We start from the raw sequence: 27,626 nt of genomic DNA on the forward strand, positions 1-27,626 counted from the left end.
GAGTCGCTTCCTGTGAAAGAGGAAACAGAAGGAAATCATTGATGTGAATTGCAGTGCGGGTTGCTAAGTAAAGCATGCGTGACACATGTTGGGTTGACAACATTTAACAGAAATCAATCTCAGAGGCGGTAGGTCTTTTTGGCTTGGCGTTTTCTTCTGCGCAGAAGGACGCACCACAGACACACAGCAAGTGTGGCAGTGATTCGCAGTCTGCTCTGAGTTTCGGCCGTGCCATTTATTGAGAGAGAAACAAAGGGGCAAGTGTACATGGTCGAGTAGGTTTCCAGACAGGAAAAACATTCCATAGTTATATCCCATTCCCACAGAACAAAGGGGATACTCTTATGGACGGGGCAGTATGGACGTCTCATGACCATTAGCTTAACAAAGACGTAGGGAATACATCGCTAGGGAATACATCGCTGTGTCGTACTCATGACTTCATCTTAAATAAGACCTTTGTCTGCTTCAGCCATCCCATGACAATCTCATGATCTGTACATGTCTAGCTAACTGTGGGGCTTATTGTATAGCGCGGCTAATGACTGCCATATGCCCCCAAGTCATTTTCACGAGGCCAGATACTGCGGAGAATCTTGCACACAAAAGTTTTTACATAGAATCCAATGATAAAAAGTATATAATTTCCAACATTCCCCCCTGTTTATCATTGGAATTCATGGGAAAACAAAACATCAACTAATAAGTACATATGTGTATACATGAGTATATGCTTACACAATATAGTATAGCACCATCGAAAAACATGAAAGTTTACATTCCAGAGTTTATCAGAACTACAGCCCTTCATCTGGCTTTGGCTATGTTCGTTATAATGGAATGTATTTTGTTCTGGATCGTCAAGAAAAATAGACAGGTAGGCGATTTACGCAAGGCGATCCCACTCATCTTGTTCACGCTGGGCCAACCTGATATTCTGGACAGCAGACGCTGATGTGAACCTTTTAGTCATGTGACAAATTAAATTAATGCCACATGTGGTCATTTGATAAAGTAATGAAGGACATAATATTGACACAATATCACAGCATACTGCAAAGTTGAAATGCTCTTAGTTTTGCCCCCCTTGCATATGTATGTGACTGTCGATGCAAAGTCCAGTCCACTGTATGTTCAGTCGTGAATTGCTCTGGGATCACTGCCCAGGGCCTGCTGTCCATCCAAGATCTTTATGTCCACTTCACCGTCCTCAGAGTCTCTTCCCAGGCCCCGGTCAGCGTTCAGGAGTTCCCTAGTAAACGACATCTCCATAACCAGTCGTCAGCAAACAATTCTTCTCCTTTGGGGTTGTTCGGGGCACGGGGATGATTGGTGGTTGTCGTCTCATCGGAGTGTTCAATAGAACCTCCGAGCGTCCCTGCATCTACTCCTATGATCCAGAAGCCCGCGTGAACCTAAGACAAACAAACAAACAAACAACACTCCCCCCAGGAGTTATGAATTATCTCCCTTATCTCTCATCATGCTGTCAGTCTCGCACGATTTCTCTTGTAGCAGAGTAACTGCTAGCCGTTCAAGTTAGCCTTTCCTGCTCCAGCTGTCACTGTCTGAAGTCCTGTCAATCACGTCTCAGCAATCACTCTTTCCCAGTCCAAATACTAATTTTCTCTCCAAATTTCTTCTTTGATTTAGGTTTTTTTTCTCAATATCGTCAAATTGGTACCAGTCTCGTCAGTTTTGTCCAACCAATTTGTGTATGTACCTTATCTTCGTCGAAATGTGTTCTCAAATACTTTCCCTTTAATAGCAGCTTCAATGCATTCATGTGTTAAGAAATTTTCCCTATTCCTTGTTTCTGATCCAATTTCCTATTTTATTTAATTACCTTTCAAACATTTGTTGTCTATTGTGCTGCAGTCTAATCCCTATTAGCTTTATGATTTGTCATCATTCATGCTTTTCCGTTGATAGACCTTAACCCTTACTGTCGCTAGATTGTTACCACGCTTTGCTTCCATTCCAGATTGTTATCTCCCATTAACTTTGCTTTCGAGATGCTTCTTCTGCTCCTTCCATCACTGCCTGTTGAATTCTGGCATGTCCTGTTAAAGCCTCAAAAACAAGTGAATCCGAAAAACATTGAATGTCACAATTAAATTTTATATCTACTTACTCATTCAAACGTAACCCCACCCCCCTTTGACACATTCACCCAATGTGTCATTAGGCATCCAAAAAGGAACCAGCAAATGTCCTACCACATCATCATATGTCTTGCAGCCAGTCCTGTCGAACCTTGCACTCATCCAGGACCGTCATCCCCAAGTTCCTGAAAATTGACTGTGCGCCTCACACTCGGCAATACCAACAACGGACACTTGTACTCACAAAACCACACAGGCAACGAGTATCTACTAAATGAAAATAGACACACAATGAATCATGGCGCACGAGGATTCCGTCCTGAAACTTCTCAATCATCATAAAAATCAATAGGGTTAGGGTTAACATTTTCACGTGAATTCAACATAATCTTTCCAAGACTGCAATCGACAACCTGCAAAAGTAATGCAAGTTAAAAAAACAACCAGCAATCTGCTCCTCGGCTGGCGGTTGATGCTGCAATAAGTCAAGTGGCACACAGAAACAAAGCAAAGCTCGCACTTGCCACAAGCAAGCTTAATGGTTAATATGTATGGTTGTCATCTACATAGTCTGTCACCTTGTCGGGTGAGTCCAGGTTCGTCATGTCATATGTCCATCGTCCTAGTGTTCGATATCAGTCCTGTCTTGTCCATCCGTGTTGCTGAATTCGGCCTTCTCCATGAACTATTTTTGTTGTTCATGTTGCCTTTGATTAACCATCGGCTGTTAGTCATCACTCTTGGGTGTTCCCGTCTCAGGTGAGAGGAATCTTACCCTCAACTGTGACCCTTTCATACCAACTCCAAAATATTTTGGCCTTTCATACTGCCCTCAACACACACACATGTTCCTAACCACACAAGCACCAATCCATTTGCATCTATCACTCATACAACAACAAACAAATTTAGTATGTGTAAGTGAACGGGCAATCAGCGAATATTGACGGTAAATCCTTCATTTCTGGATGTTCTTCCCAAGTGAATATTTCGTACATTCGTACCGGACCTTTACCGTAAAATTGCCAATTAAATGCCTAAAAATTCAGTTATTTGTTCTGCTGAGCATGTTCATGGATGAGCATGGGGAAAGAAGCAGCCTCAGCAGGTCCTTAAATAATCTTGTCCTACTCCATCGTTCTGATCGAGCACCTGGGTAGAGATACTCAAAAGTCTTCCTCCAACAGTCTACTCTACTACATTATTTTCACTTTGCCATGTTAAGGCATTTGTTTTCCGAGTCCTATCACATTTGTCATCGCGTTCACTGTCACTTGGTGTGAGTCTTATGCAGTGTTATTCTTAACTGTCAAAAGTTTTCATGGCTGTTATTCCTTGATCTTATCAGACTTTTTGTTTTGACACCAGAATTTTCCTGTGAGGTGTGATTAACTTCTACTTTATTAATTACCTCCATTGAACAATCTAATCACCTTTTGACTGCATCCTAGTAGATCCTAATGCCCTATTTCCCTTCTCCAAACTGTCAATGACTAAATGTCTAATTGTTAAGCTGGATGGGCTAAATGTGATTCTACTCTTATTTCTTGCAATTTTAGCCTATCTGTTTTATCCAAATTTATCCTCTGATTATGATACTTTTTCTTTCTTCGTAACACTACACACTTTGTTCCTTATTTATTTATTTATCTTTTAGCACGACTCCTCAGTTGTGTCAAACTCAGTGCCCAAGCAAGCTTCCATCCACTCTGACCCAAGCTCCACCAAGTTTGATAACGTCTCAGCAGCTTGATGCATCTTTCAGGTCTTGTGTGTCTTTCGCCGCACCTCATTGTCAGGTTGTTGTTATCTTTGGTTGTAGTCTCAGAGTCAACTCATCCCTCACTCTTGGATGAGTCCATTTTCAACTGAGTCCATTCTCATCTTGTGAGTTCCTTCGTTCTTTGTACTCCGCCTCCGAGGATGCCGTTCTCCTCCAGGGCGTTGTGCTTCCCCCCCAAGCACAAATATAGTCCTTCTTTGCTCTTGCAAAGGTCAAAGGTGCCTTAGAGCCATGCACCATTTTTCTTGATGTTCTCAGCTGTCGGTGGAGTCTCGGGATCGAGTTTCAGAGTCACTGATGGATACTGAAAAAGACAGACTGGGATACCAAACTTAAATATCATCTTCCAATTTGACATAAATTTCATAGTGCCTTCTGTTAATCAAACTTCAAATTCTACTATTATCAATAATCTAATCTACTTGAGAAGGACAGCGCTTTTCCTTCATGAGCGCTCGGATGTATTGCGATGGACCTCATTTGAACCATTTTAAATTGACAGATTACCCTAAACTTAAATTGCAAGCCTTAACTGTGATTTCTCTCAATTATACTGTAATTTCTAGAAGCTCCTCCTATTTTCAGGCTACTATCTATCTTTGTTTTCCTAACTTTGATTTCTTGCAATTCTCTCTATTACCTTTCCACCTTTCCTGATTTGAGCCTTCAATTTCTGATAAAGTTTCCAAATTTTGCCTAGTATCATCTCTATTTTGACCTCAGTATTAATGGTGTTATGCTCACTTTACAGATATTACTGAACTGTCCTGAATTTATAATTCACTGCCACTACATCGAAGGCCATTTCTCAGCTGTTCACTTTTTCCATGTTCCTGTTAGGCTCCACTATTCGAATCTAGGATGTGATTTTCATATAGAGTCTCTTTTAGGTTCCTATGTGGATCATGTTTCACACAAACAGGACATGCTTGAATTAAATTATTTTTTTCAAGAATCTAAACCAAAGGTAACTAATAGGTAACTAATAACTCATCTCCCCCGTGTTGTCACATAAGTGACACAACAGGCGTTGCCTTAAAAGTCATTTTGGCAAAACAGTTTTGTTATTGACATCGTCAATAACACCTTATCCATTATCACACCCTTTGTTGTTTGAACTAATATCATTTTCAATCTTGTCAATCCTTCTGCTTTTGGTATCCACGCGAATGTATCTTTGACTGCTAACGGCTGTCCATGAGCCACTCCTGTTAGTGGCTTAGCAATTTCAGCATAGCGTGGAGCCCAAGCTCTGCAGTAATGACAGAGAAAAAACATCAGTTGTTCTTCGTGACAGGTCGTGGTGTGTCTAATATAACCTGTTCCCTGCTCTCCCTTTCGCTGAGAGTAAACCAAGATAGTTTACTTCTGGTTTTTACGCATCCTAACTTCTGTTACTTGACTTCACTTCCTCTCTGGCCTAGATGGTGCATGAGGAGAAAGGAATCTCATCCTTACACTTCCTTTGTTTCAAAAGCAATTATCATCATTGTAGACGAAAACTTGAATTTTTATCTATTCGAAGCCCTTTGAGACTGTTTGTGGTTTAGGGCTATACAAATAAACTTGAGTTGACTTTTAGATGAAAGCGTAAAACGGGCCATTCAATTCATGATAATCAGTCAACCACTGTGAAATAAGCCTATTTTCTTTTCTTAGCATTAAATATGCTCAAAATCACTCTTTCTTCAAAGTTGTTCTACTACTTTTCACATAGTAGTCTCCAACAACGTCAACCATTCAACCTGTATCTTGTCATTCATTCCTGCTCATTTGCATCTCACACACGCGCACACACACAGGCACGCAGGCACTGGTCTCACTCTCCTCAAGCTCTCTTCAAGCTGTCCACACAGTCATACTACATCATTTTTAATTCATAGTCCTCATTTGAATCTGTCCTATCTCAAGTTTCTTGATAAAACAACCCTCTCATTCCGATTTTGACATATTCCAAAAATTCACTCAAGAGATGCTTGCATTCAATTAATTCCATAAGCTCTTCATTTCCACAAAATTTGCAAATTTAGGGCAATTTTCCTTCCACTCATTCTTAAAGGCAAATTCTACATTACACCTTTACATTGTCCCAGTTTGAAATTCACATCATTCAGCCCATTCAAATCACACTGGGAAAGTTTTTCAACATTCCCGAAATTGCAGAATTAAAAAAGTCATGTTTTCACGTTAAATTATTACTTCTTCGTATGGCATGCTCAAACTTGGCCAATAAAAGATTGATCAAAATTTCTGCAAAATTTTACAAAATTCATATTTCACCTCTAAGTTCTACACGTTTCAACTGATTCAATTCTGCTCGAACATCATCCTGTTGCATCTCCTAAGTATTTATTCATCTTTTTCGCCTGTCTTTACACCAATTTCTCCAAAAAATGCATTTTCCAGTTTCAATGTCTCCTTCTTTTTCTTGCGGTGCAAATCAAATAGATCCCAGTCTAGTAACTTTCCTTGCACATTATTTTAGCCAATTTCAAAATTTTAACACATAGACACTCATAAACACGCAGAGAACACAGGGACAAAACAAAGGCCCACAACAAAAACACAGTGCACAAACAACATCAACAAACAATGCTGCGCAAACGTCTTCCTCTATTTGATGTTTTGGTTTTACTATTTTTATTTATTTTTTTCTCACATTAGTGGCCTTCCAATAAGGTTTGACAACTGTATCATTCACATACATCAGCGTCATTTATACTTTGGGGAAATTTAACAGCCTTGGTCATGCTTCTTGTTTGTACAGGAGTTCTTATTGACTGACCATGACATATTTCGCTATTATATGGGGGGGGTTTCAGGTCTTTTAAATTAGATGCATGTTCTGCATAGGAGCAGAAGGAGCTTCTGCCTCAGGCTCCTCTTCTTGAGCCACGCCTAACAGTGCCTACGCACTATGGCTTCATTGTCTGACAATCATACTTGCAGCCTCAAGTTTGGTAACTTATTTAACGTATACTTCTCATCCCCTGATACATTGTCAGTAACACTTTGACGGCCCCCCATTTTAATCAATTTAGTTTTAAATCATAGGGTATTCTAAAGATGGAATGTTTCTTTAGTGCGATAACAACTTTCTGTGGTAATTCCTGCTTCGACCAGTTTTCTGGTGAGGAATTCCACAGAAATTTGCCATTTCTTCCCACCATGTTACATGCAGCACAATAGCGAGTGATACGTGCTACCATTCACACACACATTCACACCGCGGAATTTTCTTAACACAACGAGGTGTATTTCCGTCTACAAGTTCCATCTGTAGACCGAATTCCTATCACTTGGAATTCACAACAAGGACTCCGCCGTCCTTACTCGGGTACCCTTTTCCAGGGGACTAAAATACCCCAACCACGCGGCCAACAAAGAGGTCTCACCGAGTCTCTGAGAGATTTCTTTTGAAGATTCCGTCAATCATCGCTGCCGAGAGATGCTGAACTGGACGCCGGCCTGGTGGATGAACATTGCTCCCCAGGGCTTTCCTTCAGGCGTCCTGTGACCTCTGCCGTGCATGGATTCGGCGTCTTCAACACTCCTCGGATCAGCGAGCAGATTTTCAGGAAATCCCGGACGAGCCCCCAAAAATGTTGGGTTGACAACATTTAACAGAAATCAATCTCAGAGGCGGTAGGTCTTTTTGGCTTGGCGTTTTCTTCTGCGCAGAAGGACGCACCACAGACACACAGCAAGTGTGGCAGTGATTCGCAGTCTGCTCTGAGTTTCGGCCGTGCCATTTATTGAGAGAGAAACAAAGGGGCAAGTGTACATGGTCGAGTAGGTTTCCAGACAGGAAAAACATTCCATAGTTATATCCCATTCCCACAGAACAAAGGGGATACTCTTATGGACGGGGCAGTATGGACGTCTCATGACCATTAGCTTAACAAAGACGTAGGGAATACATCGCTAGGGAATACATCGCTGTGTCGTACTCATGACTTCATCTTAAATAAGACCTTTGTCTGCTTCAGCCATCCCATGACAATCTCATGATCTGTACATGTCTAGCTAACTGTGGGGCTTATTGTATAGCGCGGCTAATGACTGCCATATGCCCCCAAGTCATTTTCACGAGGCCAGATACTGCGGAGAATCTTGCACACAAAAGTTTTTACATAGAATCCAATGATAAAAAGTATATAATTTCCAACAACACACTGTTATAAATGACTGGACTGTTCATATCTTAACTAATGCATAGTTTCTGTTATGATTTTGAATACGTGTGATAATGTGACAACATTTCGACCCGGGATAATTCAACATATAAAATTTGTGCCATTTTCAAGGAACAACCTCATTATGTATCTGAACATTCAACATGCAGGCACCAGGTGCAGAGTAATTGTTATTATGTCCTGAAATCATCAGAAGCAGCTCTCACCTTATTTGAATGTGATGTCCTTGATTGGTTTTGCCAGGGAACGTTTTCCTGTGCATGGCATGGAGGTGCATGCTACGCCTTCTCGCTCCTCCTTGCATGCCTTGAGATAAAAGAGCAGTGCAGCGATGTGTGCTTCTCCGAGGCCCGCCATACATGTGCAATGGGCTGTATGGATACAGCCATCTTCATCCCCCAGAACCCATGGTTCCAGAGGTGGTGCACTCTGCTTCCGGCCATGGTCTACCTGTAAACTGAATGTTTGTAAATATAATTGGAATGAATGAAGTGGCATTTGGCACAAGCAATGATAAGTACCCATGATAATGATCACTATTATTGATCTGATGCCTGTTTTAATTGATGAAATTGTCACATAAACTTTTGATAATACTTGAAAACCTGTCATTAAAACCAGAAACTGACAAACCTCAGAATAAGCTTCCCTTCCCACGGATGACTCTTTTTTTCTGTCTTCTTGCCTACACTGCCGTGGCTGGCATCCTCTCCGTTTCGCTCCACTGGCTGTGACTCAACGGAATGGACATAACCAGCAGTCAGGTAGCGATATCCTTGCAAACTCTTGTAGGCTCTGAGGTCTTCCTTGGTATATGGACTTGAACAATCCATCATCATAATCATCATCAGGTGTCTTGCCTGGAACAGGCATTGATGGCCATGGCCCTCCATTCTTCTCTGTCATCCGAAGCTTTCATCTTCGATTTAAGCATTGAATGTCTTTCCATGGCTTTCTTTCCAATTTTACAGAGTAGGTTGCAATTACTTTCTGTCCGAGCAGTGCCCATACTGGGCGGCTGTCCTGACCATTGTACCTAAGGGTATCCTCTGCTCAGAACAACGAAGTCCAAAACCAGTAACAAAGATATTCTCTGCCTTCAAACTTCATCCACCACCTGCTTCCCGTGGCTTCATCGTGACCCTGACAAGGGGGTGCTAACTGGGTACTCAGTCTTGCCCAAGGACCTCCCATAGGCTAGCGGAGGGAAGGAGCGCCTTACACTTCCTTTGTCAAAGCAAGCTCTGACCCACCACCCCAGAACAATCTATCAAATCAAAGTCAAAGTCAAAGTCAGCTTTATTGTCAATTTCTCCACATGCCAAAGACACACAAAGAAACCGAAATTTCGTTCCCCCCTATCCCACGGTGACAAGACATGGCTCACAACAGACAAACAAGTAAACAAGTATAACAAAAGCGTGCTGAATAAATAATGAGTAAATAACACAACAATAAATAAATAAATAAGAGGAGCAGAAAAAAAAAGGAGCAAGTGCGCGTACAGCAGACATTCCCGAAAATAGCGCAACAGTGGCGCACGCTACGCAGAAGGGGGTAGCGAGTTCAGGGCCCTAACAGCCAGGAGAAAGAAGCTGTTGGCGAGTCTGGTGGTGCGGGAGCGCAGGCTCCTGTACCCCTTCCCAGAGTGCAGAAGGTCAAACAAAGAGTGAGCCGGGTGACTCACATCTCTGGCAATCGAGGTTGCCTTGCGGGCGAGATGGGAGGTGTAAATGTCGTTCAGGGAGGGGAGCGAAGCACCAATAATCTTACCAGCCGTATTCACTATGCGCTGCAGCGCCTTCAAGTTCTGTTCAGTGCAGTTACCACCCCAGACAGCGATGCAACTGGTGAGGACGCTCTCAATGGTGCCACGGTAGAATGTAGACAGGACTGCCTGAGGAGCACATGCACGCCTGAGCTTCCGCAGGAAGTACAGGCGGCGCTGAGCTTTCTTTGCCAGTGACGAGGTGTTTGCGGACCAGGAGAGGTCCTCACTGATGTGCACCCCCAGGAACTTGGTGCAGCTCACCCTCTCCACCACAGCACCGTCGATGATCAGCGGCAGGTGTGTTGTGTGACCCTTCCGGAAGTCAACAATGACTTCCTTGGTCTTATTGACGTTCAGCAGGAGGTTGTTGTCCCTGCACCACGTGGTCAGAAGGTCAACTTCCGACCTGTACCGAGTCTCATCGCCCTTCGTGATGAGACCCACCAGAGTCGTGTCGTCAGCAAACTTCACTATGCGGTTGTCGCTGTAGGTCGCAGTGCAGTCATGCGTCAGCAGGGTGAAGAGCAATGGACTGAGCACGCAGCCCTGGGGGGCCCCCGTGCTCAGCGTGATGCTGGCGGAGATTTTGTCGCCAACACGCACCACCTGAGGCCTCTGACAGAGGAAGTCCAGTATCCAGTTGCAGAGGGAGGTACTGAGGCCCAGCTCGTCGAGTTTGCAGATGAGTCGCTGCGGCACAATGGTGTTGAAGGCAGAGCTGAAGTCCACAAACAGCAACCTCACATATGAGTCCTTTCTCTCCAGGTGGGTGAGGGCCGAGTGGAGGGCAGAGCAGATGGCATCCTCAGAGGACCGCTTGGCACGGTACGCAAACTGGAAAGGGTCAATTGTGGGGGGGAGAACGGACTTGATGCGCTCCATGACCAGCCTCTCAAAGCACTTCATGGTGATGGGCGTCAGTGCCACAGGGCGGTAGTCATTGAAGCAGGACGGTGCAGGTTTCTTCGGCACAGGAACGATGGTGGCAGCCTTGAAACACGAGGGGACGATGGCCTGCTGCAGGGAAACGTTAAAGATGTCCGTGAAGACACCCGACAGCTCCCCAGCGCAGTCCTTCAGCGCTCGACCTGGGATGTTGTCAGGGCCCGCCGCCTTACGGGTGTCAATAGCGGCAAGCGCCCTCCTCACACCGTTGGCAGAGAGGCGCAGGGGCTGCTCGTGTTGGGGGGGAGTGGTCTTCAGCGGGCAAGTGCTGTTCTGGGCGTCGAAGCGAGCAAAGAAGCGGTTCAGATCGTTCAGCAGACGGACGTCGCCCTCACAGCTCCTCGGCGCGGGCTTGTAGTCCATGATGGTCTGAATGCCCCGCCAAAGGCTACGTGCGTCCTTGCTGTCCTTGAAGTGGGTGGAGACCTTGCACGAGAACGCCTTCTTCGCTTCTTTGATGCCTCGGGACAGGTCGGCCCTCGCTGTCCTCAAGCCAGCCTCATCCCCCGCTCTGAAAGCCTTGTCCCTGGCCCTCAACAGTCTGAGGACAGCCCCCATCAGCCACGGCTTCCAGTTCGCGCGAGTGACGACGGATTTCGAGCAAGTCACATCATCGATGCACTTCGTGATGTAAGAGGTAACAGAGTCAGTATATTCCTATATGTCCGTCCAATCGTTGTAGGTGGCTGCCTGCTTAAACAAGTCCCAGTCAGTGGTGTCGAAGCAGTCACGAAGTGCATCGGAGGCACCCTCAGGCCACACTCGAACCCGCCTCCGAACCGGCCTGGATGCCTTTACCAATTGTCTGTATGCGGGCAAAAGCAAAACGGTGAGATGGTCAGAAAGCCCCAGATGGGGGAGGGGGGTGGCTTTGAAAGCTCCCTTTTGCGCCGAGTAGACCAGGTCCAGGAAGCTGTCTCCACGTGTCGGAAAAGGAACATGCTGGTGAAGCCTCGGGAAAACAGACTTCAGGTTGGCATGATTGAAGTCTCCAGCGAAGATGGTGAAACCGTCAGGGTGCGCCGTTTGCTGTTCACTGACAGCCTGGTACAGTTCACCAGGCGCCGCGATCCTGTCTCCTTCGATGTTGGAAGGCGGGATGTATACCGTGACTAGCAGAATCGCGGTAAATTCCCTCGGCAAATAAAAAGGACGGCACTTAATGATCACAAACTCCACAAGCGGCGAGCAGTGCTTACATACCACCACAGAGTCCCGGCACCATTCTTCTCGGATGTAGACGCATATTCCACCTCCTTGCGACTTTCCCCCTCGTACAATGGCACGGTCCGCCCGATAGCACGCTAGCCGCTCCAGATGCACTGCAGAGTCCGGAATGTTGTCACTCAACCAGGTCTCGGTGAACACGATTACACAGCAGTTCCGCACCGTCCGGTTCGTAGACCTCAGCAGGCGAACATAATCCATTTTGTTGTCCAGCGATCGAACATTCGCCAGAAGAATGGAGGGCACCGCCGGTCGCGCTGGGTTGGCCGCCAGCCTGGCCCGGACGCCTCTGCGCTTGCCCCTCTTCTGCTTCCTCGCACACCGTTTCCGACGGCTCCCAAACGGGGGAGGAATAGCGGGTGAAGTCGGCGACGGATCAGGACGTAGCAGTCCGAGCGCCTTTAATGTCGACGCTTCAAAGTCCAGAACGCCGCAAAACCCACTTCTGCCGATGTCAAGCAGAACCTGCCTGCTGTACTTGTAGCACGGACGGGACGAACACACAAGACTGTCGGACGAACACTCATTAGACGAACAAATCACCGTACTGACGGGACAGAGAGTGGCCGCTGCGTGTGCACGCGCCGCCATCTTGAAAGCAAATAGTTGTAAATGTCTGGATATGTTACTGCCGGAAAAGTCGCCTTATCAGAGGACCAAGCGCTTGCTGTCCCAGCTCCTGCTACGCTTGAGCTGGTGGCGTTCTTACTTGGTTTCCAAAGCGGATCAACACGAATGTTGTATTTTTTCAACTTTTCAATGTATCTCTTGCGGCTTTCTTGGTCCAACTGGACGAAATAATCACTCACGACACCCACCCAGGCCGCCATCCTCACGAGTCCAGTGGCAGGGAACGAGGCTTTTTGCCACCCAAACAAAAATGGCCGCCCCGATCTGTGACGTCAGTGCATATCCTCTATATTCGCCAACATGTAAACCAAAAGTGGCCAATAGATGTCACTAACGCACCTCAAATGACTCAAGGGAAACCCTAAATCAGTGGTCCCCAACCTTTTTTGCGCCACGGACCAGTTACGTGTCAGAAATATTTACGGAGACCGGCCTTTATATAAATAAATAATACATTTAAATAAATAATATTTATAATAAATATATAAATACGATGAAATAAAATGATACGACTGACATAAAAACAAGTATAAACAACAAAAATAAAACTCACCATTACGTTGAATTAGTAGGAGAACTGAGCTTGTTTCTCAGAAACGAGCCGATCCCATCAAGGCGTAATTGGAGACAATGACACCCGAAGTGGTTAAGGTTTGTCTTTTAATACAGGATGCTTGGTCTCCATGTGTCGAAGCAGTTTTGAAGGCTTCATTGCCTCGTTAGCTAGCCTGTGGCCACATATTATGCAGAATGGACTTGGCGCATCAGTCACCTGTGGCAATAAAGCCATATTTTGAGTAGGACGCCAGAAATTTTCTTTTAAATGCAGCTTTCCTTTTCTTAGAAGTCGTACCCTCTTCTTCTTCCGTCTCCTCATTGCGCTTTTTTCCCTTTCTGAAGAAGCTTTCCAAACATCTCTGTTTCTTGCTCATTTTTGCTTGCTTTGCGGGCTCGACTGACGTGACCGAGACGAGCGTCTTGACCTGAAACGACGGATGTAATTGGGAGAGAATCGCCTATTTTTTTTATATTTTTCAAAATAAATTCTTACTCATTTTTGCTAGCTTTGTGGGCTCGACTGGGGAAACATGTCATGTGACTGGGAGGAGCGTCTTGACCTGAATAAATTGATCGTCAATTAAAAAAAAATAATAATATAGATAGATAGATAGATAGATAGATAGATAGATAGATAGATAGATAGATAGATAGATAGATAGATAGATAGATAGATAGATAGATAGATAGATATTTTCCTGTGCGGCTTGGTACCAAGTGACCCACGGACCGGTACCAGTCCGCGGACCGGGGGTTGAGGACCCCTGCCCTAAATGAACGAATGGTCGTAGGACCAGAACAATGCTATACATTGTAAAAAAATGTAACCTTGCTCTACTCATTTTAATCTGTGCAACAATTTACACTCAAAAATATTGAGTAGACCTGAAAGCAATACAACCGTTTATATTTACATTATGAACTAAGTAAATGTCTCTGAAAAAATTAAATAGTTGCTACTCAACTACATTGAGTACCATGTAACAATTTAGACTCAAAAATATTGAGTAGACCTGAAAGCAATAAAATCATTTATATTTACATAATGAACTAAGTAAATGTAACTGAAAAAATTGGGTAGATGCTACTCAGCTACATTGAGTACCATGAAATATAAAATTTTGTTGATTTACTTAAAATTTTAAGTCAATGCAATAGTAAACCCAGGTTCAAACCACAACAAAAATTAACATACTGGACTATCACATATCAAAATAAATATGTTACATTTACTTAATTTTTAAAACTGAATGTACTTTTTATTCTAGGAGCATTTTGGGTCAATAAAGCAATTTTACACACATCATTTTAATTCAATATTTGGCTGATTTGACAATTGTGAAACATCCACAGCTTCTTTGCAAATGACAAAAATATTCATGCAATAAAAACAGCTGAATTTAATTCTTAATAAGGGGTTTCTCAAAACTGGGTGCAATGCACCTTGAACAACATATAGCCTCCTCCTGAAATGGACTGTAAACAGTGATATTTCACTTTAAAGCATCACAAAAGCTAACAATACCAGTCCAACAACTAATGGAAACCTAATTTATCTAAACATTAAGGCACAACTTTAGATTTACCAATGAACATTTCTCTGAACAGTAGCCAGCAACTACATACTCAGTTAATTCTTGAGTCCTTGAACCTTATTGGAAAGGTTTCCAGAATTTGACTAGCGCAGATCAAATGCGTAGGTCAATCCCAACAGATAGCAGCAAGCTCTGCTAAGATCTCCAAGACAATAATGCCTTCAATCACAATACCAACATCGACTGACCCCCATCTTTGTTTTGCAGCATGTACATTTTCATGAACTCCCCTGCCAACTCCACTTCAACATTGGCAGATCCAACAGCAACATCCTGCAGACATTGTAAAGATAAAAAATGTTTAGAATTTACCTTCAACCTTTATGTCAAGACAAATACCACCTCATAACATAAAAGAGGACATTAAAGGGTACCTTTGGTCATTAGCCATATTAACATTTTTCTATTCTACGAATATGGCTTAATCAAATCCCTTAAGTTTATTAAAAAAAAGCAACTCATGTAGGAAATAAATGGCTTTTAGTAAGTGTGACATGAAAATACTGGGAGCATCCATGTTGCTTAGTTTGTGGCCCGGATCAGGCAGCTGCGTGGCGTCAGCAAGTTGATAGCATCTTGGCTGGCTCCAATCTCGTCCCCAGCGTTGGTGCAGTGCCAACAATTTTTGCCCATTAAAGGAAAATGTGTTTTTGGGAGTTTGCAAACATATTTTTTAAGGTTGTGTTAAACTTATAATCATATTAATATCTAGTATTGAAGTGCTCGTGTGGATTGGTGGGGGCCGAGGAATGTGCAGGCAAACTGCATGAACTTGTTTTCTTGGAAGTGTTGTGTATAGGCCCAGGCAGGGAGTACCGGACGAGATAATCTCAAGGTCGGTGAGGATCGAGAACAACAGCACATCTATGGGACTGGGCATCGAGGGGAAAACCCAACCGCCTGACCTCAGCGACACCTGGACGGGGAGGAGATGGCCATCCACCAATCATCTCACAATATTTTGCATGCTTTAATATTCATATTGTGTTTCTTTAAAACTGGGCAACCCGGAAGAATGTGTCGTCTTTTGGTGGTCACAAAAACGCACGAGTTTTAGTGTGAGGGACCCGGGACCCAGGCCTGTATTAGTGCGCTTTGTCAGGAATAAATAATTGGTAAATTTGGTCTGATTGATCTACTGGTCTTCTCTTTGACAGAACGAACTCGCAAAATTGTTAGGTGCACCAGTGTGTGGATTAGGACATAGCAATTTATGTGTTAAGTGTTGATCGCAATTTGGAGTCAGATCAATAACTAGAATCCGTAACCTAACAATTTCTTGGTGACCGCGGACGTGATGTCAAGAGAAGGGTAATTGACAACTCGTGGTCTTTAGCCAAGACACCGGACAGTGTCAGGGACACTGTCTCCCGGTCGGCGAACCGTTTGGAATAAGCGCACAACGTTGAGCTGGTACGACGTCTCCTAAACCCTGAGCTCATCACCGATAAGGTAAGCAGAATACCTGTTACTATAAGTCGAAATGCTGCAAATTGAAAGAGGAAATTTAAGAGGAGACTGTCGTTCAGATCAAATAAGGAGTGCATGAAGTTAAGATACATACGGTGAATAAGTTTGGAACTTACGTGTGTAACGTGTACGGTAAAGTCAGGGACTTACGCGTACTAAGGATAGGTCAGGGACCTAGTGCTTCGTCGTGGCGGACAAGGGTGCGGTGACGATCGTATTCAAATAGCTGGGGTTAATAAAGAGATCCCCGAGGGGAAGTGAGGCCTCCTCAAAAAATATCCGGTGGTAACAGTTCCTCCTGTGAGAGATCAGACCGCTAAAATATCCAAAATGAACCAAATTGGGGGGAGAGTGTGTGTGCGCGCAGAGGATCCTCATGAGTGGGTGTGTATATCAGTGTGTGTGAGTGAGATGTGTGTTCTATGGAAGAAATCAGTAATGGAGAATGTTTAGGAGGCTTTTGAGCGATAATAGGGAAATTGAGAAGTGTACAATGGTGTGTTTAAGTTGGTTAGAGAAACTAAGATGAGCAAGGTGTGGCAGTAGAGAAAATAGGGCGTGTGTGCAATAGAGAAAATAAGACGTGTGTGGCAGAAAGTTACTAGAACGGTGGCTTGATAGGATGAGAATAAGAGACAACAAATGTTGTGTAGAAGACATTGAAAGATGTCGAATGTGAACATGATGAAGGGCGCAACAGCAAAGTTGGCCTGCCCTTTGAGAAGTTGAGACTGATGAGCGTGCCTGCACTCGCGCGTAGTCGCGGGTCTGGGCTGTGCGCGTGGGCCTGTGCTATGCTCGTGCGGGCGGTGGGCCGGCATCATGATTGTTGCAGGAAATGGCCAGCCTGTAACCGGTCAACATTGATGCCGCGACCCCCCCCCCTCGCACGGGGGGGTGCTATGGCCCGGGCGGGGCAGGGACAGTGTGAGTTTCTCAGTGAATGTTTGAAGCAGTGAGATTGAAGGAATGTATATGCTGATGTGGAAGCGCAAATTGTGAATGGTATTGACCGATAGAAAGTGGCAAAGAAGCTACATGAGAGATGGATTGTGCGTGCGTGCGTGCGTGCGTGCGTGCGTGCGTGCGTGCGTGCGTGCGTGCGTGCGTGTGGATGCGTGTGTGTGTGTGTACGTGCGATTGTGTGCGCGCTCGGTGTGTGCGTTTATGTGCACACCCTGTGTGGGTGCAGGCGTGTGAGGAGGAAGACTGCATGGATCAGAGAATGTTCAAGTAAGGGGGGGGCTAACTCGTAAATAATGAGGAGCTATTGGGAGTAACCTGTTTGTCCTTTCTTTTAGGTTAGGTTAAGTTAGCAACATGAGCGATTTAGAGGTTCAAAAGAAAGACAATTAAAAGAAAATAACATTTTTGATTTGGACAATTGCAGGCTAACAGGAGCATAGATTGTTTTTGTTTGTTTTTAAAGATATATTTAACAGTTTATCTCGGTGCAGTAAGGATATAGCAATTTTGAAAGACTTAAAATTAAAAGCAAAATTACATTTTAATTCTGACACATGCCAGCTAACATGAGGATGGCAAATAAATGAATAAATACTCGCTCAAATGCGGCATGTGTTTTAAATTGGGCGATAAGACATTCACTTTCAAGCACTATCATTTAGCGCTGCTGACAACAATAATTTATGAGATGGTAAACCAAGGAGGAGTGTCATAGTTGGAACACAGGCGCTGTATGACCTATAGATTGAACAATAACATTCACCGCATATACAACCATGTTGGTAGATTGTTAAATTACATTACAGTTTATTATAAAGGATTTCGGAACTTTATTTGATGATAAACACTGGAACGAGGATTTTAGCCGTGTTAATGGGTAGGGTGGATGGATTACTCAAAAAAAAAAAAAACATTTGATAAGGGCGGCTTGATAGTAAGATGATGAGTGTGCGCAACTGATAGGATACAAAATGTTAATAGGAAGATTTGGGGTGTAAGGAACAAATACTACACATGAAGACTGATAACACGAAGATAGTTTTGTGAAATTTGTGTCCCAGTGTGTTCTGCCCTAGCGCATGGCACAAGTCCTGAACTGAGTCCTTGTACTCTACTGGCTGCCTCAAAATCAACAGAGGACTGTCCCTGGTCATGAGACACCTTTGACCTTTGGGAGAACAACAGGAACTATTATCATGCTTAAAGGGGGCAAGCACGGCTCTTCACAGGACAAGAACCATACAGTTGGTGGAATACACACAGTCGCAGATAAAAAAAAATAGACTGAAAGAACAAAGACAAGATGGATGCATTTGAGAATGGCGGACGGTCCAGCCCTGAATCATCATCATGAGAATCTAAGAGGAGAGGCTGCTAAAGACTTGCACGAGTCACATGAAGTCAAACTGGACACATTGCTAAAGACTGCTGAAGCATTACAAAGTTGGTGGAGTATGGGACAAAAGGGATGGAAGTGTGTTTGGGTGCTGGGGCAGACATAACTGAGGAGTTTTGATAAAAGAGGGAATAATAAGGATGCTTATTGACACTGAAACGGGGATAAAAAACAAAATACATAGATATGGTCAGTGAAGATGCACTGACAAATTATACGACAGCGTGATCAGAAACTTTGCAAAGTGGACATTGATCAATAGAAATTAAATAATTTGAATCATACATTTCTATATGTAACTTAGCATTTCGAATACATAATTAATCTAACTGAAATGATGAAATTTTATAATTGGACCAGTGAAAATTTGGATTCGGGCAACAGAAGGCTGAATTGCTAAACTTAATAGACCTTTATCAAAGCAACAGAATTTAATTACACATCAACTGCGACTGATTTATAGGATGCATATTTCAGCTTGAAGGGGTGAGGGGCCATAAGAAAGTTGGAATTCTGGATAGTCAGCAAAATAGTAATAAAGGGCACTACTTAATTAAAAAAAAAGAATACAGTAGGGCTTTAAATAACGAATACATTGACATGACCCTTGCGACAATTGATTTAAATGGCAATTTATGATAGGCATTTGGGGTTAGGATTAACAATCCATCCATCCATCCATTACTGTTGCGGCTTGTCCTTACGAGGGCCACGGATGATTAACAATAATAACTAGAATTATTAATTTCCGTAGAAATTGCGTGTGAAGGCGAAGAGGCTGAATAAAAATTCGGGGAAAGCCACAAGATTATGTTTAAATTTGGAACGTGTTGAATTGGTCAGAAAATTGATAAAAATATAGAAAGAATTTTGTAAAATTGGGCGTGAATTTTAAAGTTGAAAATTTGAGAGGGGGGAGTGAGACTCGCCAAGAGGGGCAATAAAGTGAAGCAGACTGAGAAACATATTTGAGCTAGACAACAGGAAAAAGGGGGAGAGCCAAATGATGACGTAAAAATCCAGAGGGAATAGTCGGACCCATCTTTATTGAATTTAATTAGGATAAGTAATAGAGACCGAGTTTGTAGGAGCAATCTGAGGTTATGGAGGCTCCCCTGACACGCGAGTCCCACAGTCGGCCCCCCCAGATAGACATATATGACAATTTGCGATGAATCTGATGGGCGAGTTTATGGAAAATTGAATTGGAGATTTTACAATAGGTCATGTTGACAACTATGTCCAAATGTGAAGAGTTACTATTAGGAGTCAATGTTTGCCTGCACACTAACATACTATCTTTGAGTGTGTGTGCGCAGTATGATTGGCCAGAGAGGTCTGAAGTTGGGGTGATGTGTTTGCAATTGAGGATAAAATTCCTCTCACCTGAAGGGGTGGTACAGACTGGAGGGTCTGGAACTGGTAAGTGATGAGTTCTGACCGGAACCATGGCTCAATGATCAATCAGGGGCACCATCGACAACAAAACGGTGTGATGGAGAAGGCCCATTTCAGTGATATGGTCAGACAAGACAGAACTAGTATCGAACAGCAAGACTTTGGACGATTTGACGTGTGACGACTTTGAGCTCACCCGACGGGGTGACGGACTAGGTGGACAGTGACCAATTGTTTGACGCTTGAACGTGTTTGCGACAATAGCACGCTCTGCTTTGTTTTTCTGTGTGACTTGATTTTTTTTTTTTTTTTGCAGCACCAGCCACTAGCCAAGGAGCGGATTGCGCGTTGCTTGCATAACTTGTTTTCATTCTTGCAGGTTGTCGATTGCGTTCGTGGAAAGTTTGTGTTGGATTTACAAGAATATGTTAACCCTTGCCCTTTTGGTTTTTATGATGAACTTGTTGATGACGTGGTTTTCAGGACATGATCCGCGGGCGCCAGGATTCATTTTATGACTGTTTTTGTTTTGATACTTGATGTCTGTTTTTGTTTTTGTGTGTACAAATGTCCGCTGTCAGCAGGGCTATAAGCTCACTGACAGGAGTGCGATGATTTTTGTTTGTGTTGCCGAGTGTGTGGTGGACAGTCAAGTTTCAAGGACTTGGGGTGATGGTCCCGGGGCCCAGATGGGAGCTAGAGGTTCCGCGGGCCTGGCTACAATGAGAGTGGTGATGAGAGGGGACGCTTTGCAGGTTCCTTTTGATACGTAATGACACATTGGGTGAATGTGTCAAAGGGGGAGTGGTAAAATAGAAATGGGTGAGTAGGTTTCAATTTGTAATTGTGATATACAAAGTTTTTTCCAAATTCACTTGTTTTCAAGCTTTAACAGGACATGCCAGAATTCACCCAGCAGTGATGGAAGGAGCAGAGGAAGACCAGTGACATCTGGTTGTGGTGTGGTGATGACAAATTATAGGATCTCTTGCCGAAGAATGCATCAGGTATCTGTGCCCTCGTGTCTTTGATAATGCCTGTGGTGGTTGTCCCCATTGAAATACAGAATCTCAATTGGGACCTGGAGTCCCCACTGGCGGGGCTCCTGAAGCGAGCCAAAAGAGACGTTTTGCCCCCGTGATTGAGCGACGACGATCCCACATATATTGACACTATAGGAGTGCCCCGGGGTGTGTCAGATAAGTATAAACTCGTTAATCAAGTGTTCTCGGGATTCGAAAGTATCTTCCTATGGATCACCCCCAATAAAAATGTAGACAGTATTAATTACGTTCATTACAATGTCCAACGACTGGGTAATTATACAGCTGAATCATTCACCGCAGTTCATGAACAATTGGCTGCAACGTCGTTAATGGCGTTCCAAAATAGAATTGCGTTGGACATGCTATTGGCTAAGGAACATGGTGTATGTGGAATGTTTGGTGATGCATGTTGTACTTTCATCCCAAACAACACGGCACGAGGAGGCCGACTGATCCAGGCGTTGGAAGGACTAAGGACACTGAACAAAAAGATGAAAGATCATTCAGGCCTACACACCGATATTTGGTCTGATTGGATGAAAACGTTCGGAAGCTGGAAAGGCCTCATCATGTCTGTGCTTGTTGCTGTGGCTATTTTTACTACAGTTATGATTTTATGCGATTGTTGTTGTATTCCATGTATTAGGTCACTCACTGTCCGGTTGATCGAGAAAACCGTTGGCCCGTTGCCACCGATGGGCCAATATGCCCTGGTGACTCAACATGAGCAGCGGGGGGAAGGAAGGATCGACAGCGCGCTGGTAGCTGTTTGCTAGGGTAACGGGTGATGACCTCATAAATGAGGTCATGAGAGGGAATAAAGGAAAATGTGTTTTTGGGAGTTTGCAAACATATTTTTTAAGGTTGTGTTAAACTTATAATCATATTAATATCTAGTATTGAAGTGCTCGTGTGGATTGGTGGGGGCCGAGGAATGTGCAGGCAAACTGCATGAACTTGTTTTCTTGGAAGTGTTGTGTATAGGCCCAGGCAGGGAGTACCGGACGAGATAATCTCAAGGTCGGTGAGGATCGAGAACAACAGCACATCTATGGGACTGGGCATCGAGGGGAAAACCCAACCGCCTGACCTCAGCGACACCTGGACGGGGAGGAGATGGCCATCCACCAATCATCTCACAATATTTTGCATGCTTTAATATTCATATTGTGTTTCTTTAAAACTGGGCAACCCGGAAGAATGTGTCGTCTTTTGGTGGTCACAAAAACGCACGAGTTTTAGTGTGAGGGACCCGGGACCCAGGCCTGTATTAGTGCGCTTTGTCAGGAATAAATAATTGGTAAATTTGGTCTGATTGATCTACTGGTCTTCTCTTTGACAGAACGAACTCGCAAAATTGTTAGGTGCGCCAGTGTGTGGATTAGGACATAGCAATTTATGTGTTAAGTGTTGATCGCAATTTGGAGTCAGATCAATAACTAGAATCCGTAACCTAACACCATAAACAGAGGAAAACTGATGTGAAAAGGCAGCAGCGTCATGAAAACAGATCCTCGAGACAAAACATTGCCGTTCTGAGACAGGTATGTAGTATCTGTGATAAGCATTTTTTGTCCCCAATTTTGATAAATTACTGGGCGATTATTGTGGTTTGTTTACGTTGGTTTACCGTCATGGCGGGCAAGCGCATTTTGCCAGGGAAGTCACTTTCCTGTTAGGTGATTTTAGTAACGGCTATGATCAATTGGTCTTTGTTTGGAAGCTGATTTGTAATATACAGGGATGAGAATGGCAAATGTGAAAAAGCACGGAAAAGTAGCGGTGGGGGGGTGTATACGCTGTCGCGGCGGGTGGGGGAATGCCCGTGAGAGTCGCCGAGGCTAACGTTGCCTGGCCAGCTAGCTGGCCGCTCCCCCCATATTTAAAAAAATAATTTTCTCAACACGATTCACGAAATGACTTTCGACGGAAAAAAACACGGAAATCCGCGGATCTGCGGAAAATTCTCATCCCTGTATAATAGAATACTTGTCCCTGCCTCGAGCTTGCTAGGCAGCCGGATAGCTTTGCCAGTGCGAAAGGGGGGAGGCACAACCTTTTCTACAGAACAAATAATCGTTGTATTCATTCATTCCTACATCATTACTCACATTACCCTTGAATTTCAACATAATCGATTTCTTATAAAGGTAGTATATAGACCTGATTGGGGCACCCCAAAACGGAATCAACTTTGTGACGTCATATCCGGGGCGCCATATTTCTTCCCCAGGCAGCAAAAGTGCCAGTCAAACGGCAATGTTTCAGGCTATATATCTCTTGTCCCTAAGAGGTGTTGTGTTATTTATTTTTTAATATTGTACACTTACTTTATACTAAATCAGTGCCTGCGTTATACAGGTTGACCAAAGGTACCCTTTAAGTGGGCAAACTGAACTGCGGTGGTTCCAAATTTGTTGTAAAATAATTTTAGAACACTGACATCAGCATAATTTATTCTTCCACATAATTTATTTCTTTGCAAACAAACTTGACACAGAAAATGGTATTTATGTATTCAAAGCAGGACAGATAGTAAAATCAGTCAACATCTATCGGAATGTCCACAGATGAAAAGCAGCTTCTTCTTTGTGTACAGTAAGGAAAAAACTAACTGTACTGCAGCAACTTAATGGTCAACCATGATTGCATCGTTAAAAATGACAAAAGCTACAGTATTATACTAACCTCAAACACACTGAACAACACACTGGCATCTTCTCCCAGATGGTCGATGAGACATCTGATGACAACCAGGTGTCTGTTGAATGAGGATTTGACTCTGCAGGAGAGAAAATCTTTCAACAACTAATAAAATGCAATACGACATATTCAAGCAAAGCTATTATTTTTGGGGAAAAAATATAATACCTTCACATACATGAAGTAGAACACTCATTCGTGCCCGCTGTCTCTCTCTTGCAGCACCTTTCTTTTCTTGAAGAACATACGCAGGGCACCCGATGTCTTAAAGGAGCAAGGGCATATTAAATGAAGGCAATGGCCATGACCACTGTCCCATGCTTGACACGATAATGCTCGAGAAGCTCCACTTTTGAAGAATCCTCAAATGTGCAGCCCTTACATTGCCATGAATGAGCCGTCACTTAAAAAGGACGATAAACAGTGTTACAATATGGAACAAAAACATTGATTTTAATACTATTTAAATATTTGGACCAGATGTATTAAAATTGTATGAAGTTATTTCATTTCATTGTTGTAAAATATATTGGAAAACACACAAAATCCACCATCGTACCTGTGCCGAAGAAGCCTGCTCCGTCCTGCTTCAATGACTACCGCCCCGTGGCACTGACGCCCATCATCATGAAGTGCTTTGAGCGGCTTGTCATGGAGCACATCAGATCCATTCTCCCCCCCACCATAGACCCCTTCCAGTTTGCGTACCGTGCCAAACGGTCCTCTGAGGATGCCATCTGCTCTGCCCTCCACTCAGCCCTCGCCCACTTGGAGAGTCGGGACTCGTATGTGTTAGGTTACGGATTCTAGTTATGGATCTGACTCCAAATTGCGATCAACACTTAACTCATAAATTGCTATGTCCTAATCCACACACTGGCGCACCTAACAATTTTGCGAGTTCGTTCTGTCAAAGAGAAGACCAGTAGATCAATTAGACCAAATTTACCAATTATTTATTCCTGACAAAGCGCACCAATACAGGCCTGGGTCCCGGGTCCCTCACACAAAAGCTCGTGCGTTTTTGTGACCACCAAAAGACGACACTTTCTTCCGGGTTGCCCAGTTTTAAAGAAACACAATATGAATATTAAAGCATGCAAAATATTGTGAGATGATTGGTTGAGGGCCATCTCCTCCCCAGTCCAGGTGTCGATGAGGTCAGACGGTTGAGTTTTCCCCTCGAAGGCCAGTCTCATAGACGTGCTGTTGTTCTCGATCCTCACCGACCTTGAGATTATCTCGTCCGGTACTCCCTGTCTGGGCCTATACACAACACTTCCAAGAAAACAAGTTCATGCAGTTTGCCTGCACATTCCTCGGCCCCCACCAATCCACACGAGCACTTCAATACTAGATATTAATATGATTATAAGTTTAACACAACCTTAAAAAATATGTTTGCAAACTCCCAAAAACACATTTTCCTTTATATGTGAGATTGCTGTTTGTGGACTTCAGTTCTGCCTTCAACACCATTGTGCCACAAAGACCCATCTGCAAATTCGACAAGCTGGGCCTCAGTACCTACCTCTGCAACTGGCTACTGGACTTCCTCTGCCAGAGGCCTCAGGTGGTACGTGTTGGCGACAAAATCTCCGCCAGCATCACGCTGAGCACGGGGGCCCCCCAGGGCTGCGTGCTCAGTCCATTGCTCTTCACCCTGCTGACGCATGACTGCACTGCGTCCTACAGCGACAACCGCAAAGTGAAGTTTGCTGACGACACGACTCTAGTGGGTCTCATCACCAAGCACGACGAGACTCAGTACAGGTTGGAGGTTGACCTTCTGACCGCGTGGTGCAGGGACAACAACCTCCTGCTGAACGTCAACAAGACCAAGGAAATTGTTGTTGACTTCTGGAAGGGTCACACCCAACACCTGCCGCTGACCATCGACGGTGCTGTGGTGGAGAGAGTGAGCAGCACCAGATTCCTGGGGGTGCACAGCAGTGAAGACATCTCCTGGACCACCAACACTGTATCACTGGCAAAGAAAGCTCAGCGCCGCCTGTACTTCTTGCGGAAACTCAGGCGAACAAGTGCTCCACCAGCCATTCTACGTCGTCACACCCAACACCTGCCGCTGACCATCGACGGTGCAGTGGTGGAGAGGGTGAGCAACACCAGATTCTTTGGGGTGCACATCAGTAAGGACCTCTCCTGGTCCGTCAACACCGCGTCACTGGCGAAGAAAGCTCAGCGCCGCCTGTACTTCCTGCGGAAACTCAGGCGAGCGAGTGCTCCTCCGGCCGTCGTGACTACATTCTACCGTGGCACCATTGAGAGTGTCCTCTCCAGTGGTATCGCTGTCTGGGGTGGTAGCTACACTGAATACAATATGAAGGCCCTGCAGCGCATAGTGAACACGGCTGGTAAGATTATTGGTGCTTCACTCCCCTCCCTGAAGGGCATTTACACCTCCCATCTCGCCCGCAAGGCGACCACGATTGTGAGCGATGTGAGTCACCCCGCTCACTCTTTGTTTGATCTTCTGCCCTCTGGGAAGAGGTACGCTCCCGCACCGCCAGACTCACCAACAGCTTCATTCTCCAGGCTGTTAGGATCCTGAACTCTCTTCCCCCTTCTGCGTAGCGTCCTGTACTTATTTATTGTTATTTGTTTATTTATTATTTATTCATCACTCTTATTTATTCATTGTTTGTGCCTTCTTGTTTTATTTTCTTGTGTTGTTTACTTGTATGTACATTGTGAACTAGGTCTTGTCACCGTGGGATAGTGGGAACGTAATTTTGATCTCTTTGTGTCTCTTGGCATGTGAAGAAATTGACAATAAAGCAGACTTTGACTTTGACTTTTGAAAAAAGAAGATAACATTACTTAAAATTAGTATTTATTAAGTTTAGCTTTGAAAGAATGGGGTCAAAATAGAAAAAGTCCTGCCTAGCTACAAAAACAGATATGCTCAAACCTCATTGAATAAAGTACATAAGCAGACAAGTATATTCACATATTAAATAAATAAAAGAAACATTTTAAGCATATAATTATACCTACACACCATCAATAAAGAAGACATAACTAGACATTTTTGATAAGTGGTGATGAGAAAGGTTTTTATAACTTTATGATCTGATATATATTTCTGAGCACTTTGAAATAACAAATGTCTTTTGATATATTGCCTAAATAGCTTAATGGCCCTGAAGGAATGGGGTCGAAATACAAAAAGTCCTGCCTAGCTACAAAAACAGATATGTTCAAACCTCATTGAATAAAGTAAATAAGCAGACAAGTATATTCACATATTAAATAAATAAAAGAAACATTTTAAGCATACAATTATACCAACACACCAAATCAATAAAGAAGACATAACTAGACATTTTTGATAAGTGGTAATGAGAAAGGTTTTTATAACTTTATGATCTGATATATATATTTCTGAGCACTTTGAAATAATAAATGTTTTTTGATATATTGCCTGAATAGCTTAATGACCCTTAAGGAACTGTTTAATGCATGCCTGATGATTTTCTAAATCACGGACACTGCCAAAGTCGTCTAAAAATGTTCAGTACTTGATTGTATCTTATGTTTTGACTAATGCTAGATGCCAATTTTCGATTACTACTGAACGTTTTGGACAGAGGGAAATATTTTGCCTAACAAAGAAAAGATATGGTTGAAAGCATGATTAAACTAAGAATATGATGACGTAAGCAAGTACATGGAGATCAAAAGAACAAACTTTGCATAGTAAGGGAACAGTAATGGATTAATGATGTCACAGCGAAAAGCTCACATAATTTCGTACAAAATGACAAAATTGAAAGAATGATGAAAGAATTAGGTGAGACAGTGTATGTGCAAGAA

At 43.6% G+C, this 27,626-nt stretch overlaps 1 long non-coding RNA gene across 1 annotated transcript; it reads right to left on the reverse strand.

The window, feature by feature from the left end:
- Positions 1 to 14,504: 14,504 nt before the first annotated feature.
- Positions 14,505 to 24,092, reverse strand: LOC148394786 (uncharacterized). Its single transcript, XR_015859475.1, has 3 exons — positions 23,958 to 24,092; positions 23,775 to 23,868; positions 14,505 to 15,083 (listed from the first exon to the last, which is right to left on the reverse strand). It is a non-coding gene; the product is annotated as an uncharacterized LOC148394786 (long non-coding RNA).
- Between the last annotated feature and the right edge of the window lie 3,534 nt (positions 24,093 to 27,626).

Source organism: Syngnathus floridae, chromosome 7 (assembly GCF_059516105.1).
Source record: "Syngnathus floridae isolate MCC-2025c chromosome 7, RoL_Sflo_1.0, whole genome shotgun sequence".
In the NCBI taxonomy this organism is placed as follows: domain Eukaryota; kingdom Metazoa; phylum Chordata; class Actinopteri; order Syngnathiformes; family Syngnathidae; genus Syngnathus; species Syngnathus floridae.